Consider the following 18,504-nt stretch of genomic DNA (forward strand, 5'->3'; position numbering starts at 1 on the left):
TTTTATACGTATTTACTTCATTTTATGTGTATTTTGTATATATTTTTATAGAAATCTACGTTATTTTATGTGTATTCGTATATATATTTTGAAACAAATTTACATTGTTTTATATGTATTCTGCATATCTATTTCAATACAAATTTACCTTATAGTATGTGCATTTTTTATATTTATTTTAATACAAATTTTAATATTTTATGTGTATTTTGGTATATATATTTTTATAAAAAATGCGTTATTTTATGGCTATTTTGCATCTTTATTTTCATACAAATTTACATTATTTTATTAATATTCTGTGTATTTATTTTTGATACGATTTTACATTATTCTATTTTGTATATATATTTGATACAAATTTACGTTATTTTAAGTGTTTATGTTTATATATTTTCATTCAAATTTCCATTATTTTATGTGTATTTTGTATATGTATTTCAATTCAAATTTACCTAATTTTATGTGTATTTTGTATATTTATTTTCATACAAATTTAAATTATTTTTGTTTATTCTCGAATATAGTTTTATACAAACTTTGGTTATTTTTTGAGTATTTTGTATATCTATTTTCATACAAATACACATTCTTTTATTGATATTTTGTTTATTTATTTTGACGAGAATTTAAATTATTTAATGTGTTTTTTGTATATATATATGTATTTTTATACGTATTTACGTCATTTCATGTGTATTTTGTATATATATTTCTAAAGAAATCTACGTTATTTTATGTGTATTCGTATATAGATTTTAAAACAAATTTACACTTTTATGTGCATTTTGTATATTTTTTCAATACAAATTTACCTTATTGTACGTGCATTTTGTATATTAATTTTAATACAAATTTAATTATTCTATGTGTATTTATGTATATGTATTTTGAAAAAAATATGATTTATTTTATGGGTATTTTGCATCTTTATTTTCATATAAAATTACATTATTTTATTGATATTCTGTGTATTTATTTTGATACGATTTTACATTATTCTATGTATATTTTGTATATCTATTTTATGCAAATGTACGTTATTTTATGTGAATTTGTTTTCATTTCATACAAATTTACATTATTTTATGTGTATTTTGTACATGTATTTAAATACAAATTTAACTAATTATATGTGTATTTTGTATATTTATTTTCATACAAATTGAAATTTATTTTTTTGTTTTTTTGTATATATTTTTATTCAAATTTTCGTAATTTTATGTGTATTTTGTATATTTATTTTCCTACAAATATATGTTCTTTTATCGGAATTTTGTTTATTTATTTTGATACGAATTTTCATTTTTTTAGGTGTATTTGATATATATATTTTTATACTTATTTACATAATTTTTTATGTATTTTGAATATATATTTTCTTAGAAATTTACTCGATATGTTTATACAAAAAAACACAAAAATAATTTAAATTTGTATGAAAATAAATATACAAAATACACATAAAATTAGGTAAATTTGTATTGAAATACATATATAAAATACACTTAAAATAATGTAAATTTGAATGAAATTATATAAACAAATTCACTTAAAATAACGTTAATTTGTATAAAATATATATAAAAAATACACATTAAATAATGAAAATATGTATAAAAAAATATATACAAAACACAAATAGTATAATATAAAATCGTATCAAAATATATACACAGAATATTAATAAAATAATGTACATTTGTATGAAAACTAAGATGCAAAATACCTATAAAATAACGCATTTTTTATAAAATTATATATACCAAAATACACATAAAATATTTGAATTTGTATTAAAATAAATATACAAAATGCACATACAATAAGGTAAATTTGTATTGAAATAGATATGCAAAATACATATAAAACAATGTAAATTTGTTTCAAAATATATATAATAAAACACAAAAAAAAACACCTATATATATATATATATATATATATATATATATATATATATATATATATATATATATATATATATATATATATATATATATATATATATATATATATATATATATATATATATATATATATATATATATATATATATATATATACAAATAAAATTAAGTAAAAACGAATAAAAATTAATACAAAATACACATAAAATAATGTAAATTCGTATAAATATAAATAAACTAAATACCAATAAGAGAGTGTGTATTTGTATAAATATAAATATACAAAATGCACATAAAATAACGTAAATTTGTATAAAACTATATACAAAAATACACAGAAGTAAATAAATTTGTATGAAAATAGATATACAAAATACACACAAAATAAGCTAAATTTGAATTGAAATATATATACAAAATACATAAAATAAAGTAAATTTGTTTCAAAATATTTTTAACAAATACACATATAATAACGTAAATTTGTAAAAAAATATAGAAACAAAAAACACATTAAGTAATGTAAATACGTATAAAAAAATATTTACAAAATACATAAATAATCAAGTCATTCGTATCAAAATAAATAAACAAAAAACTAATTAAATAATGTAAATTTGTATGAGAAAACATATACAAAATACACATAAAATAACGTTTTAGGTTTCTATAAAAATATATGTACAAAAATGCATATAAAATTAGTTTGCATAAAAAAATATATACAAAACACACATTAGATAATGTAAGTGAGTATAAAAATTTGTATACAAAATACCTATGAAATAATCTAAATTCGTATCGAGTTAAATTAAGAAAATAACAATAAAATTATGTAATTTTGGATGAAAATATATATAGAAAACACACATAAATACAAATACAAATATACACATTAAATAATTTAAAATTGAATGAAATAAATATATAAAATAAACATAAAATAATGTAGATTTGTAATAAAATATAAGTAAGAATACACATAAAATAATATAAATTTGTATGAAAATATATATACAAATACACATAAAATAACATGAATTTGTATAAAATTTGTTTCAAAATATATACGAATACACACAATAAAATAACGTAAATTTTTATGAAAATGTATATATAAAATACACATAAAATAATTTAAATACGTAGAAAAATATATATACAAAATACACATAAAATAATGTAAATTAGTAAAAAATTAAATACTCAAAATTCCAATAAAAGAATGTATATTTGTAGGAAAATATATATACAAAAAAAAAAAAAAACTAAAATTTGTATAAAAATATATACAAAAATACACAAAAATAATTTAAATTTGTTTGAAAATAGATATGCAAAATACACATAAAGTTAGGCAAATTTGTATTGAAATACATATACAAAACTCACATAAAATAATGTAAATTTGTATGAAAATATATAAACAAATACATATAAAATAACGTAAATTTGGATAAAATATATATACAAAATATACATTAAATATTTTAAATATGTATAAAAATATATTATATTATATATTTTTATTGATATTTGCGTTATTTATGTGTATTTTGTATATGTTTTCTCATATAAATTTACTTTATTTTATTGGTATTTTGTCTATTTATTTTGATACGAATTACATGATTATTTGTGTATTTTTTATATTTTTTTATACGTATTTACATTATTTAATGTGTATTTTGTTTATATATTTTTATACAAATTTACGTTATTATATGTGTATTTGTATAAGTATTTTGATACAAATTTACATTATTTTATGTATTTTGTATATATATTTCAATTCAAATTTAGCTTATTTTATGTGTATTTTGTATATCTATTTATTTTAATACAAAATCAAATATTTTATGTTTTTTCGTATATATATTTAAAAAAAATGCATTATTTTATGGGTATTTTGCATCTTAATTTTCATACAAATTTACATTATTTTATTAATATTTTCTGTATTTATTTTGATACGATTTTACATAATTTTATTTGTGTTTTGTATATATATTTTTTATACATATTTTCATTATTTAATGTGTTTTTTGTATATATATTTGATACAAATTTACGTTATTTTAAGTCTACATGTTTATATATTTTCATTCAAATTTACATTGTTTTATGTGTATTTTGTATATGTATTTCAATACAAATTTACCTAATTTTATATGTTTTTTGTATATTTTTTTTCATACAAGTTTAAATTATTTTTGTGTATTTTTGTATATAGTTTTATACAAATTAAGGTTATTTTATGTGTATTTTGTATATCTATTTTCATACAAATACACATTCTTTTCATGATATTTTGTTTATTTATTTTGACACGAATTAACATTATTTAATGTGTATTTTGTATATATATTTTTATACGTATTTACGTTATTTCAAGTGTATTTTGTATATATATTTCTATAGAAATCTGCGTTATTTTATGTGTATTCGTATATATATTTTGAAACAAATTTACATTTTTTTATGTGTATTTTGCATATTTTTTCAATACAAATTTACCTTATTGTATGTGCATTTTGTATATTAATTTTAATACAAATTTGATTAATCTATGTGTATTTTTGTATTTGTATTTTTATAAAAATATGCTTTATTTTATGGGTATTTTGCATCTTTATTTTCATACAAATTTACATTATTTTATTGATATTCTGTGTATTTATTTTGATATGATTTTACATTATTCTATGTGTATTTTGTATATATATTTTATATAAAATGTATTTGTTTTCATTTCATACAAATCTACATTATTTTATGTGTTTTTTGTACATGTATTTAAATACAAATTTAACTAGTTATATGTGTATTTTGTATATCTATTTTGTATGTATATTTTCATAGAAATTTACTCTATTTTATGAGTATTCGTATATATATTTTGATACAAATTTACATTATTAATGTGTATTTTGCATATCTATTTCAATACAAATTTACTTTATTGTACGTGCATTTTGTATATTTATTTTAATACAAATTTAATTATTTTATATGTATTTTTGTATATATATTTTTATGCAAATATGCGTTATTATATGGATATTTTGCATCTTTATTTTCATACAAATTTACATTATTTTATTGATATTCTCTTTATTTATTTTGATACGATTTAACATTATTCTATTTGTTTTTTGTATATATTTTTTTATACATATTTACATTATTTAATGTTCATTTTGTATATATATTTTATCCAAATTTACATTATTTTATGTGTATTTGTTTATATATTTTCATACATATTTACATTATTTTATGTGTTTTTTGTATATATATTTTTCTACGTATTTAAATTATTTCATGTGTATTTTGTATATACATTTTCATAAAAAAATTACGTTATTTTATTGTGTGTATAAGTATATATTTTGATACAAATTTTATACAAATTCATGTTTTTTAATGTGTATTTGTATATATATTTTCATACAAATTTATATTATTTTATGTGTATTTTTTCATATATTTCATTACAAATTTACCTTATTTTATGTTTATTTTGTATATTTATTTCATTCAATTTTAAATTATTTTATATGTATATTTGTATTTGTTTTTAGGTTATTTTATATGTAATTTGTATATATATTTTCATCCAAAATTACATTATTTTATTGGTATTTCTTAATTTAATTCGATACGAATTTAGATTATTTCATAGGTATTTTGTATACATATTTTTATACTCATTTACATTATCTAATGTGTGTTTTGTATATATATTTTTATGCAAATTTATTTAATGTTCATTTTTGTACATATATTTTTATAGAAATTTGCGTTATTTTATGTATATAGTTTTATATAAATTTACGTTATTTTATGTGCATTTTGTATATTTATATTTATACAAATACACATTCTTTTATTGGTATATTGTTTATTTACATTTATACGAATTTACATTATTTTATGTGTATTTTGTATACATTTTTTTATACGTATTTACTTAATTTTATGTGTATTTTGTATATGTATTTTTATAGAAATCTACATTATTTTATGTGTTTTCCTATATATATTTTGAAACAAATTTACATTATTTTATGTGTATTTTGCATATCTATTTCAATACAAATTTACCTTATTGTATGTGCATTTTGTATATTTATTTTAATACAAGTTCAGATATTTTATGTGTATTTTGGTATCAATAATTTTATAAAAAAATGCGTTATTTTATAGGTATTTTGCATCTTAATTTTCATACAAATTTACATTATTTTATTAATAATCTGTGTATATATTTTGATACAATTTTACATTATTCTATTTGTGTTTTGTATATATTTTTTTATACATATTTACATTATTTAATGTGTATTTTGTATATATATTTCATACAAATTTACGTTATTATATGTGTATTTGTTTATATATTTTCTTTCAAATTTACATTATTTTATTTGTATTTTGTATATGTATTTCAATACAAATTAAACTAATTTTATGTGTATTTTGTATATTTCTTTTCAGACAAATTTAAATTATTTTTGTGTATTTTTGTATATAGTTTTATACAAATTTAGGTTATTTTACGTACTCATTTACATTATTTAATGTGTGTTTTGTATATATATTTTTATCCAAAGTTACTTTATAGAAATTAGCGTTATTTTATATGTATTTGTATATGTTTTCTCATACAAATTTACATTATTTTATTGATATTTTGTTTATTTAGTTTGATACGAATTACATGATTATATGTGTATTTTGTACATATTTTTTATACGTATTTACATTACTTAATGTGTATTTTGTTTATATATTTTTAAACAAATTTACGTTATTATATGTATTTTTATAAATATTTTGATACAAATTTACATTATTTTATGTATTTTCTATATACATTTCAATTCAAATTTAGCTTAGTTTATCTGAATTTTGTATATCTATTTTCATACGAATTTAATTACTTCTGTGTATTTTTGTATATAGTTTTATACAAATTTACGTTATTTTATGTGTATTTTGTATATTTATATTTATACAAATACACATTCTTTTATTGGTATTTTTTTATTTTTTTTATACGAATTTACATTATTTTATGTGTATTTTGTATACATTTTTTTATACGTATTTACTTCATTTTATGTGTATTTTGTATATATATTTTTATACAAATCTACGTTATTTTATGTGTATTCGTATATATATTTTGAAACAAATTTACATTGTTTTAATATGAATTTTGCATATTTATTTCAATACAGATTTATCTTATTGTATGTGTATTTTGTATATTTATTTTAATACAAATTCATTTTTTCATGTGTATTTTGGTATATATATTTTTATAAAAAATGCGTTATTTAACGGGTATTTTGCATCTTTATTTTCATACAAATTTACATTGTTTTATTAATATTCTGTGTATTTATTTTGATACGATTTTACATTATTCTATTTGTTTTTGTATATATTTTTTTATACATATTTACATTATTTAATGTGTATTATGTATATTTTTAAACAAATTTACGTTATTTTATGCACATCTGTTAAAATATTTTGATACAAATTTACATTATTTTATGTATTTTGTATATATATTTCAATACAAATTTAGTTTATTTTATGTATATTTTGTATATCTATTTTCATTCGTATCAAAATAAATAAACAAAATAGCAATAAAATAATGTAAATTTGTATGAGAAAACATATACAAATACACATAAAATAACGCAAATTTCTAAAAAAATATATGTACAAAAATGCACATAAAATAAAGTAAATTTGCATAAAAATATATATACAAAACACACATTAAATATTGTAAATGCGTACATAAAATAACCTAAATTTGTATAAAACTATATACAAAAATACACAAAAATATTTAAAATTTGTATGAAAAGAAATATACAAAATACACATAAAATTAGGTAAATTTGTATTGAAATACATATACAAAATACACATAAAATAATGTAAATTTGAATGAAAATATATAAACAAATACACTTAAAATAACGTAAATTTGTATCAAATATATATGCAAGATACACATTAAATAATGTAAATGTTTATAAAAAAAATATACAAAAAAGAAATAGAATAATGTAAAATCATATCAATATAAATACACAGAATATCAATAAAATAATGTAAATTTGTATGAAAAGAAAGATGCAAAATTCAAATAAAATAGCGCATTTTTTATAAAAATATATATAACAAAATATACATAAAACATTTAAATTTGTATTGAAATAAATATACAAAATGCATATACAGTAAGGTAAATATGTAATGAAAGAGATATTTAAAAGTACATATAAAACAAAGTAAATTTGTTTCAAAATATATATACGAATACACATAAAATAACGTAGATTTCTATAGAAATATATATACAAAATACACATGAAATTATGTAAATTCGTATAAAAATATATATACAAAATATATATCTTGGTAAATTCGTGTCAAAATAAATAAACAAAAAATCATGAAAAGAATGAGTATTTGTATGAAAATAAATAATAGATAATAAATTTGTATGAAATATATATGCAAGATACACTTTAAATAATGTAAATATGTATAAAAAAAAATATATACAAAAAAAAATAGAATAATGTGAAATCGTATCAAAATAAATACACGGAATATTAATAAAATAATGTAAATTTGTATGAAAATAAAGATGCAAAATTCCCATCAAATAGCGCATTTCTTATAAAAATATATATACCAAAATACACATAAAATATTTAAATTTGTATTGAAATAAATATACAAAATGCACATACAATAAGGTAAACTTGTATTGAAGGAGATATGCAAAAAAACACATATAAAACAATGTAAATTTGTTTCAAAATATATATACGAATACACATAAAATAACGTAGATTTCTATAAAAATATATATACAAAATACACATAAAATTAAGTAAATACGTATAAGAATAGATATACAAAATACACATAGAATAATGTAAAATTGTTTAAAAAAAAAATAAACAGAATATAAATAAAATACTGTAAATTTGTATGAAAATACAAATACAAAATACCCATAAAATAAAGCATATTTTTATAAAAATACATATACAAAAACACACATAGCATAAATAAATTTGTATTAAAATTAATATACAAAATGCATATACAATACTGTAAATTTGTATTGAAAAAATATGCAAAATACACATAAAACAGTGTAAATTTATATCAAAATCTATATACGAATAGTCATAAATCAATGTAGATTTCTATAGAAATATATATACAAAATACACATCAAATGATATATATATATATATATATATATATATATATATATACATATATATATATATATATATATAGATATATATATATATATATATATATATATATATATATATATATATATATATATATATATAAATACACATTAAATAATGTAAATTCGCGTCAAAATAAAATAAAAACAAAATATCAATAAAAGAATGTGTATTTGTATAAAAATAGATATACAATATACACATAAAATCACCTAAATTTGTATAAAACTATATACAAAAATACACAAAAATAATTTTAATTTGTATGAAAATAAATATACAAAATACACATAAAATTAGGTAAATTTGTATTGTAATACATTTACAAAATACACATAAAATAATGCAAATTTGAATGAAATATGTAAACAAATACACTTAAAATAACGTAAATTTGTATAAAATATATATAAAAAATACACATTAAATAATGTAAATATGTATAAAAAAATATATACAAAACAAAAATAGAATAATATAAAATCGTATCAAAATAAATACACAGAATATTAATAAAATAATGTAAATTTGTATGAAAATTAAGATGCAAAATTCCCATAAAATAACGCATTTTTTATAAGAAATATATATACCAAGACACACATAAAATATTTGAATTTGTATTAAAATAAATATACAAAATGCACATACAATAAGGTAAATTTGTTTTGATATATATATGCAAAATACATATAAAACCATGTAAATTTTTTTCAAAATATATATTCGAATACACATAAAATAACGTAGATTTCTATGAAAATAAATATACAAAATACACATAAAATGAAGTAAATACGTGTAAAAAAATGTATACAAAATACACATAAAATAATGTAAACTCGTATGAAAATAAATAAAGAAAATACTAATAAAAGAATGTGTATTGTATAAATATAAATATACAAAATACAAATAAAATAACGTAAATTTATATAAAACTATATGCAAAATACACAAAGTAATTAAATTTGTGTGAAAATAGATATACAAAATACATGTGTATTTTGTATATTTATTTTCATACAAATTGAAATTATTTTGTTTATTTTTATATATTTTCATACAAATTTTCGTTATTTTATGTGTATTTTATATTTTTTCTACAAATATACGTTCTTTTATCTGAATTTTGTTAATTGAATTTGAAACGAATTTACCTTATTTTGTATATCTATTTTCATACAAATTAAAATACTTCTGTGTATTTTTGTATATAGTTTTATATAAATTTACGTTATTTTATGTGTATTTTGTATATTTATATTTATACAAATACACATTCTTTTATTGGTATTTTGTATATTTATTTTGATGCGAATTTACATTATTTTATGTGTATTTTGTTTACATTTTTTTATACGTATTTACTTAATTTTATGTGTATTTTGTATATATATTTTTATAGAAATCTACGTTATTTTATGTGTATTCGTATATATATTTTGAAAGAAATTTACATTGTTTTATATGTATTTTGCATATCTATTTTACCTTATTGTATGTGCATTTTGTATATTTATTGTAATACAAATTTAAATATTTTATGTGTATTTTGGTACATATATTTTCATAAAAAATGCGTTGTTTTATGGGTATTTTGCATCTTTATTTTCATCCAAATTTACATTATTTTATTAATATTCTGTGTATTTAATTTGATACTATTTTACATTATTCTATTTGTCTTTTGTATATATTTTTTTTATACATATTTACATTATTTAATGTGTATCTTGCATATATATTTCATACAAATTTATTATCTGTTATCTATTTTCATACAAATACACATTCTTTTCATGATATTTTGTTTATTTATTTTGACACGAATTTACATAATTTGATATTTATTTTGTATATATATTTTTATACGTATTTATATAATTTCATAAGTATTTTGTATATATATTTCTATAGAAATCTACTTTATTTTATGTGTATTCGTATATATATTTTGAAACAAATTTACATTGTTTTATATGTATTTTTTAATATCTCTTTCAATACAAATTTCTATAGATATGCAAAAAACATATAAAACAATGTAAATTTGTTTCAAAATATATATACGAATACACATAAAATAACGTAGATTTCTATAAAAATATATATACAAAATACACATAAAATTAAGTAAATACGTATAAAAAATGCATACAAAATACACATAAAATAATGTAAACAAAATACCAATAAAAGAATGTGTATTTGTATAAATATAAATATACAAAATGCACATAAAATAACGTAAATTTATATAAAACTATATACAAAAATACACAGAAGTAATTAAATTTGTATGAAAATATAATACAAAATACACACAAAATAAGCTAAATTTGAGTTGAAATATATATACAAAATACATAAAGCAAATTTGTATGGAAACAAATACTCATATAATAACGTAAATATGTATAAAAATATATAAACAAAATACACATTAAGTAATGTAAATACGTATAAAAAAATATGTAAAAAATACACATATAATCATGTAATTCTTATCAAAATAAATAAACAAAAAAACAATAAAATAATGTAAATTTGTATGAGAAAACATATATAAAATACACATAAAATAACGCAAATTTCTATAAAAATATATGTACAAAAATGCACATAAAATTAATTTGGATAAAAAAATATATACAAAACACACATTAGATAATGTAAATGAGTATAAAAATATGTATACAAAATACCTATGAAATAATCTAAACTCGTATCGAGTTAAATTAAGAAAATAACAATAAAATTATGTAATTTTGGATGAAAATATATATAGAAAACACACATAAAATAACCTAAATACAAATACAAATATACACATTAAATAATTTAAAATTGAATGAAATAAATATACAAAATAAACATAAAATAAGGTAAATTTGTAATAAAATATATGTAAGAATACACATGAAATAATATAAATTTGTATGAAAATATATATACAAATACACATAAAATAACATAAATTTGTATAAAATTTGTTTCAAAATATATACGAATAAACACAATAAAATAACGTAAATTTTTATGAAAATGTATATATAAAATACACATAAAATAATTTAAATACGTAGAAAAATATATATACAAAATACACATAAAATAATGTAAATTCGTGAAAAATTAAATACACAAAATTCCAATAAAAGAATGTATATTTGTAGGAAAATACATATACAAAAAACAAATAAAATAACTAAAATTTGTATAAAAATATATACAAAAATACACAAAAATAATTTAAATTTGTTTGTAAATAGATATGCAAAATACACATAAATTTAGGCAAATTTGTATTGAAATACATATACAAAACTCACATAAAATAATGTAAATTTGTATGAAAATATATAAACAAATACATATAAAATAACGTAGATTTAGATAAAATATATATACAAAATATACATTAAATATTTTAAATATGTATAAAAATATATTATATTATATATATTTTTATTGATATTTGCGTTAATTATGTGTATTTTGTATATGTTTTCTCATAGAAATTTACATTATTTTATTGGTATTTTATCTATTTATTTTGATACGAATTACATGATTATTTCTGTATTTTGTACATTTTTTTATACGTATTTACATTATTTAATGTGTATTTTGTTTATATATTTTTATACAAATTTACGTTATTATATGTGTATTTGTATAAGTGTATTAGTATTTTGATACAAATTTACATTATTTTATGTATTTTGTATATATATTTCAATTCAAATTTAGCTTATTTTATGTGGATTTTGTATATCTATTTATTTTAATACAAAATCAAATATTTCATGTTTTTTCGTATATATATTTTTATAAAAAATGCGTTATTTTATGGGTATTTTGCATCTTAATTTTCGTACAAATTTACATTATTTTATTAATATTTTCTGTATTTATTTTGATACGATTTTACATTATTTTATTTGTGTTTTCTATATATTTTTTTTATACATATTTACATTATTTAATGTGTTTTTTTTATATATATTTGATACATATTTACGTTATTTTAAGTTATTTTATATGTATTTGTTTATATATTTTGACACAAATTTACAATATTTTATGAGTATTTTGTATATATATTTCAAAAGAAATTTACCTAGTTTTATGTGTATTTTAAATATCTATTTTCATACAAACTCAAATTATTTTTATGTATTTTTGTATATATTTCAATACAAATTTACAAATACAAATACAAATTCATTATTTTATTGGTATTTTGTTTATTTATTTTGATACGAATTACATGATTATATGTGTATTTTGTATATATATTTTTTATACGTAATTACATTATTTAATGTGTATTTTGTTTATATATTTTTATATAAAATTTACGTAATTATATGTGTATTTGTAAAAATATTTTGATACAAATTTACTTTATTTTATGTATTTTGTACATATATTTCAATTCAAATTAAGCTTACTCTGTGTGTATTTTGTATATCTATTTTCATACAAATTTAATTACTTCTGTGTATCTTTGTATATTGTTTTATATAAATTTACTTTATTTTATGTGCATTTTGTATATTTATATTTATACAAATATGCAAAATACATATAAAACAAAGTAAATTTATTTCAAAATATATATACGAATACACATAAAATAACGTAGATTTCTATAAAAATATATATACAAAATACACATAAAATGAAGTAAATACGTATAAGAAAATGTATACAAAATACACATAAAATAATGTAAATTCGTATCAAAATAAATAAACAAAATGCCAATGAAAGAATGTTTACTTGTATAAATATAAATATACAAAATACACATAAAATAACGTAAAATTGTATAAAACTATATACAAAAATAAACAAAAATAATTAAATTTGTATGAAAATAGATATACAAAAGACACATAAAATAAGCTAAATTAGAATTGAAATAAATATAGAAAATACATAAAATAATGCAAATTTGTATCAAAATATATATTCAAATACACATATAATAACGTAAATTTGTATAAAAGTATATAAACAAAATACACATTAAATAATGTAAATACGTATAAAATATATACACCGAATATTAATAAAATAATGTAAATTTGTATGAAAATAAAGATGCAAAATTCCTATCAAATAGCGCATTTCTTATAAAAATAAGGTAAACTTCTATTGAAAGAGATATGCAAAAATACATATAAAACAATGTAAATTTGTTTCAAAATATATATACGAATACACAGAAAATAACGTAGATTTCTATAAAAATATACATACAAAATACACATAAAATTAAGTAGATACGTATAAAAAAATGTAAACAAAATACACATAAAATAATGTAAATTCGAAACAAAATAAATAAACAAAATACCAATAAAAGAATGTGTATTTCTATAAATATAAATGTACAAAATACACATACAAAATAAACATAAAATAAGGTAAATTTGTAATGAAATATATGTACAAAATACACATAAAATAATGTAAATTTATATGAAAATATATATACAAATACACATAAAATACCATGAATTTGTATAAAATTATATATTCAAAATAAATATTAAATAATGTAAATGCGTATAAAAATATATATACAAAGTACATGTAAAATAATGTAAATTCGTATCAATATAAATCAACAAAATACCAATAAAATAATATATATTTGAATGAAAATAGATTTACAAAATACACATAACATAACTAAAATTTGTATTGAAATATATACAAAAATACATAAAAATAATTTGAGTTTGTATGAAAATAGATATTCAAAATACATATAAAACTAGGTAAATTTCTTTTGAAATATATATACAAAATACCCATAAAATATTGTAAATTTGTGTCAAAATATATAAACAAATACACATAAAATAACTTAAAATAACGTAAATATGTATCAAATATATATACAAAAAACACATTAAATAAAGTAAATATGTATAAAAAAATATATACAAAACACAAATAAAATAATGTAAAATCGTATCAAAATAAATACAGAAAATATTAAAAAAATAATGTAAATTTGAATGAAAATTAAGATGCAAAATACCCATAAAATAACGCATTTTTTATAAAAATATATATACGAAAAAACATAAAATATTTGATTTTGTATTAAAATAAATAGATATACAAAATACACATAAAATAAGCTAAATTTGAATTGAAATATATATACAAAATACATAAAATAATGTAAATTTGTATCAAAATACTTATAAAAATACACATATAATAACGTAAATTTGTATAAAAATATATAAACAAAAAACACATTAAATAATGTAAATACGTATAAAAAAAATGTACAAAATACACAAATAATCATGTAATTCGTATCAAAATAAATAGACAAAATACCAATAAAATAATGTAAATTTCTATGAGAAAACATATACAAAATACACATAAATAACGCAAATATCAATAAAAATATATATAATATAATATATTTTTATACATATTTAAAATATTTAATGTATATTTTGTATATATATTTTATCCAAATTTACGTTTTTTTATATGTATTTGTTTATATATTTTCATACAAATTTTCATTATTTTATGTGAGTTTTGTATTTGTATTTCAATACAAATTTGCCTAACTTTATGTGTATTTTGCATATCTATTTTCAAACAAATTTAAATTATTTTTGTGTATTTTTGTATATATTTTTATAGAAATTTTAGTTATTTTATTTGTTTTTTGTATATATATTTTCCTACAAATATACATTCTTTTATTGGAACTTTGTGTATTTAATTTTTTACGAGTTTACATTATTTTATGTGTATTTTGTATATATATTTTTCTACGTATTTAAATTATTTTATGTGTATTTTATATACATTTTCATAAAAAATTACGTTATTTTATTGTGTGTATTTGTATATATTTTGAAACAAATTTTATACAAATTCATGTTATTTTGTGTATTTGTATATATATTTTCATATAAATTTATATTATTTTATGTGTATTCTTCCATATATTTTATTACAAATTTACCTTATTTTATGTTTATTTTGTATATTCATTTCATTCAATTTTAAATTATTTAATGTGTATTTTTGTATTTGTATTTAGGTTATCTTAGGTTATCTTTAGGTTACCTTATTTTATGTTTATTTTGTATATTTATTTCATTCAATTTTAAATTATTTTATGTGTATATTTGTATTTGTATTTAGGTTATTTTATGTGTATTTTGTATATATATTTTCATCCAAAATTACATTATTTTATTGGTATTTTCTTAATTTAATTCGATACGAATTTAGATTATTTTATAGGTATTTTGTATACATATTTTTATACTCATTTACATTATCTAAAGTGTGTTTTGTATATATATTTTTATGAAAATTTATTTTATGTTCCTTTTTGTACATATATTTTTATAGAAATTTGCGTTATTTTATGTATATAGTTTTATATAAATTTACGTTATTTTATGTGCATTTTGTATATTTACATTTATACAAATACACATTCTTTTAATGGTATATTGTTTATTTACATTTATACGAATTTACATTATTTTATGTGTATTTTGTATACATTTTTTAATTCGTATTTACTTAATATTATGTGTATTTTGTATATGTATTTTTATAGAAATCTACGTTATTTTATGTGTATTCGTATATATATCTTGAAACAAATTTACATTATTTTATATGTATTTTGCATATCTATTTCAATACAAATTTACCTTATTGTATTTGCATTCTGTATATTTATTTTAATACAAATTTAAATATTTTATGTGTATTTTGGTGTCAATAATTTTATAAAAAATGCGTTATTTTATAGGTATTTTGCATCTTAATTTTCATACAAATTTACATTATTTTATTAATATTCTGTGTATATTTAATTTGTATGAAAATAAATATACAAAATAAGGTAAATTCGTTTCAAATTCAATAAACAAAATTCAGATAAAAGAACGTATATTTGTAGAAAAAATAAATATACAAAATACACATAAGATAACGAAAATTTGTATGAAAATATATAAAAAAATAAACAAAAATAATTTCAATTTGTATGAAAATAAATATACAAAATACACATGTATTTTGTCTATCTATTTTCACACAAATTTAATTACTTTTGTGTATTTTTGCATATAGTTTTATATAAATTTACGTTATTTTATTTGTATTTTGTATATTTATATTTATACAATACACATTCTTTTATTAGTATTTTCTTTATTTATTTTCATACGAGTTTACATTATTTTATGTGTATTTTGTATACCTTTTTTTATACGTATTTACTTCATTTTATGTGTGTTTTGTATATTTATTTTCATAGAAATCTACGTTATTTTATGTGTATTCGTATATATATTTTGAAAAAAATTTACATGGTTTTATATGTATTTTGCATATCTATTTCAATACAAATTTACCTTATTGTATGTGCATTTTGTATATTTATTTTAATACAAATTCAAATATTTTATGTGTGTCTTAGTATATATATTTAAAAAAAATGCATTACTTTATGGGTATTTTGCATCTTAATTTTCATACAAATTTACATTATTTTATTAATATTCTGTGTATTTATTTTGATACGATTTTATATTATTCTATTTTTGTTTTGTATATATTTTTTTATACATATTTACATTATTTAATGTGTATTTTTTATATATATTTTATACAAATTTACGTTATTTTAAGTGTATTTGTTTATATATTTTCATTCAAATTTACATTATTTTATGTGAATTTTGTAAATGTATTTCAATACAAATTTACCTAATTTTATGTGTATTTTGTATATTTATTTTCATACAAATTAAAATAATTTTTGTGTATTTTTGCATATAGTTTTATACAAATTTAGGTGATTTTATGTGTATATTGTATATCTATTTTCATAGAAATACACATTCTTTTATTGATATTTTGTTTATTTAATTTAACGCGAATTTACAATATTTAATGTGTATTTTATATATATATTTTTATACGTGTTTACATCATTTGATATGTATTTTGTATATATATTTCTATAGAAATCTACGTTGATTTATGAGTATTCGTATATAGATTTTGAAATAAATTTACACTGTTTTATGTGTATTTTGCATATTTTTTCAATACAAATTTACCTTATTGTATATGCATTTTGTATATTAATTTCAATACAAATTTAATTATGCTATACGTATTTTTGTATATGTATTTTTATAAAAATATGCTTTATTTTATGGGTATTTTGCATTTTTATTTTCATACAAGTTTAC

Source organism: Eriocheir sinensis, chromosome 12 (genome assembly GCF_024679095.1).
Source record: "Eriocheir sinensis breed Jianghai 21 chromosome 12, ASM2467909v1, whole genome shotgun sequence".
Classification (NCBI taxonomy): domain Eukaryota; kingdom Metazoa; phylum Arthropoda; class Malacostraca; order Decapoda; family Varunidae; genus Eriocheir; species Eriocheir sinensis.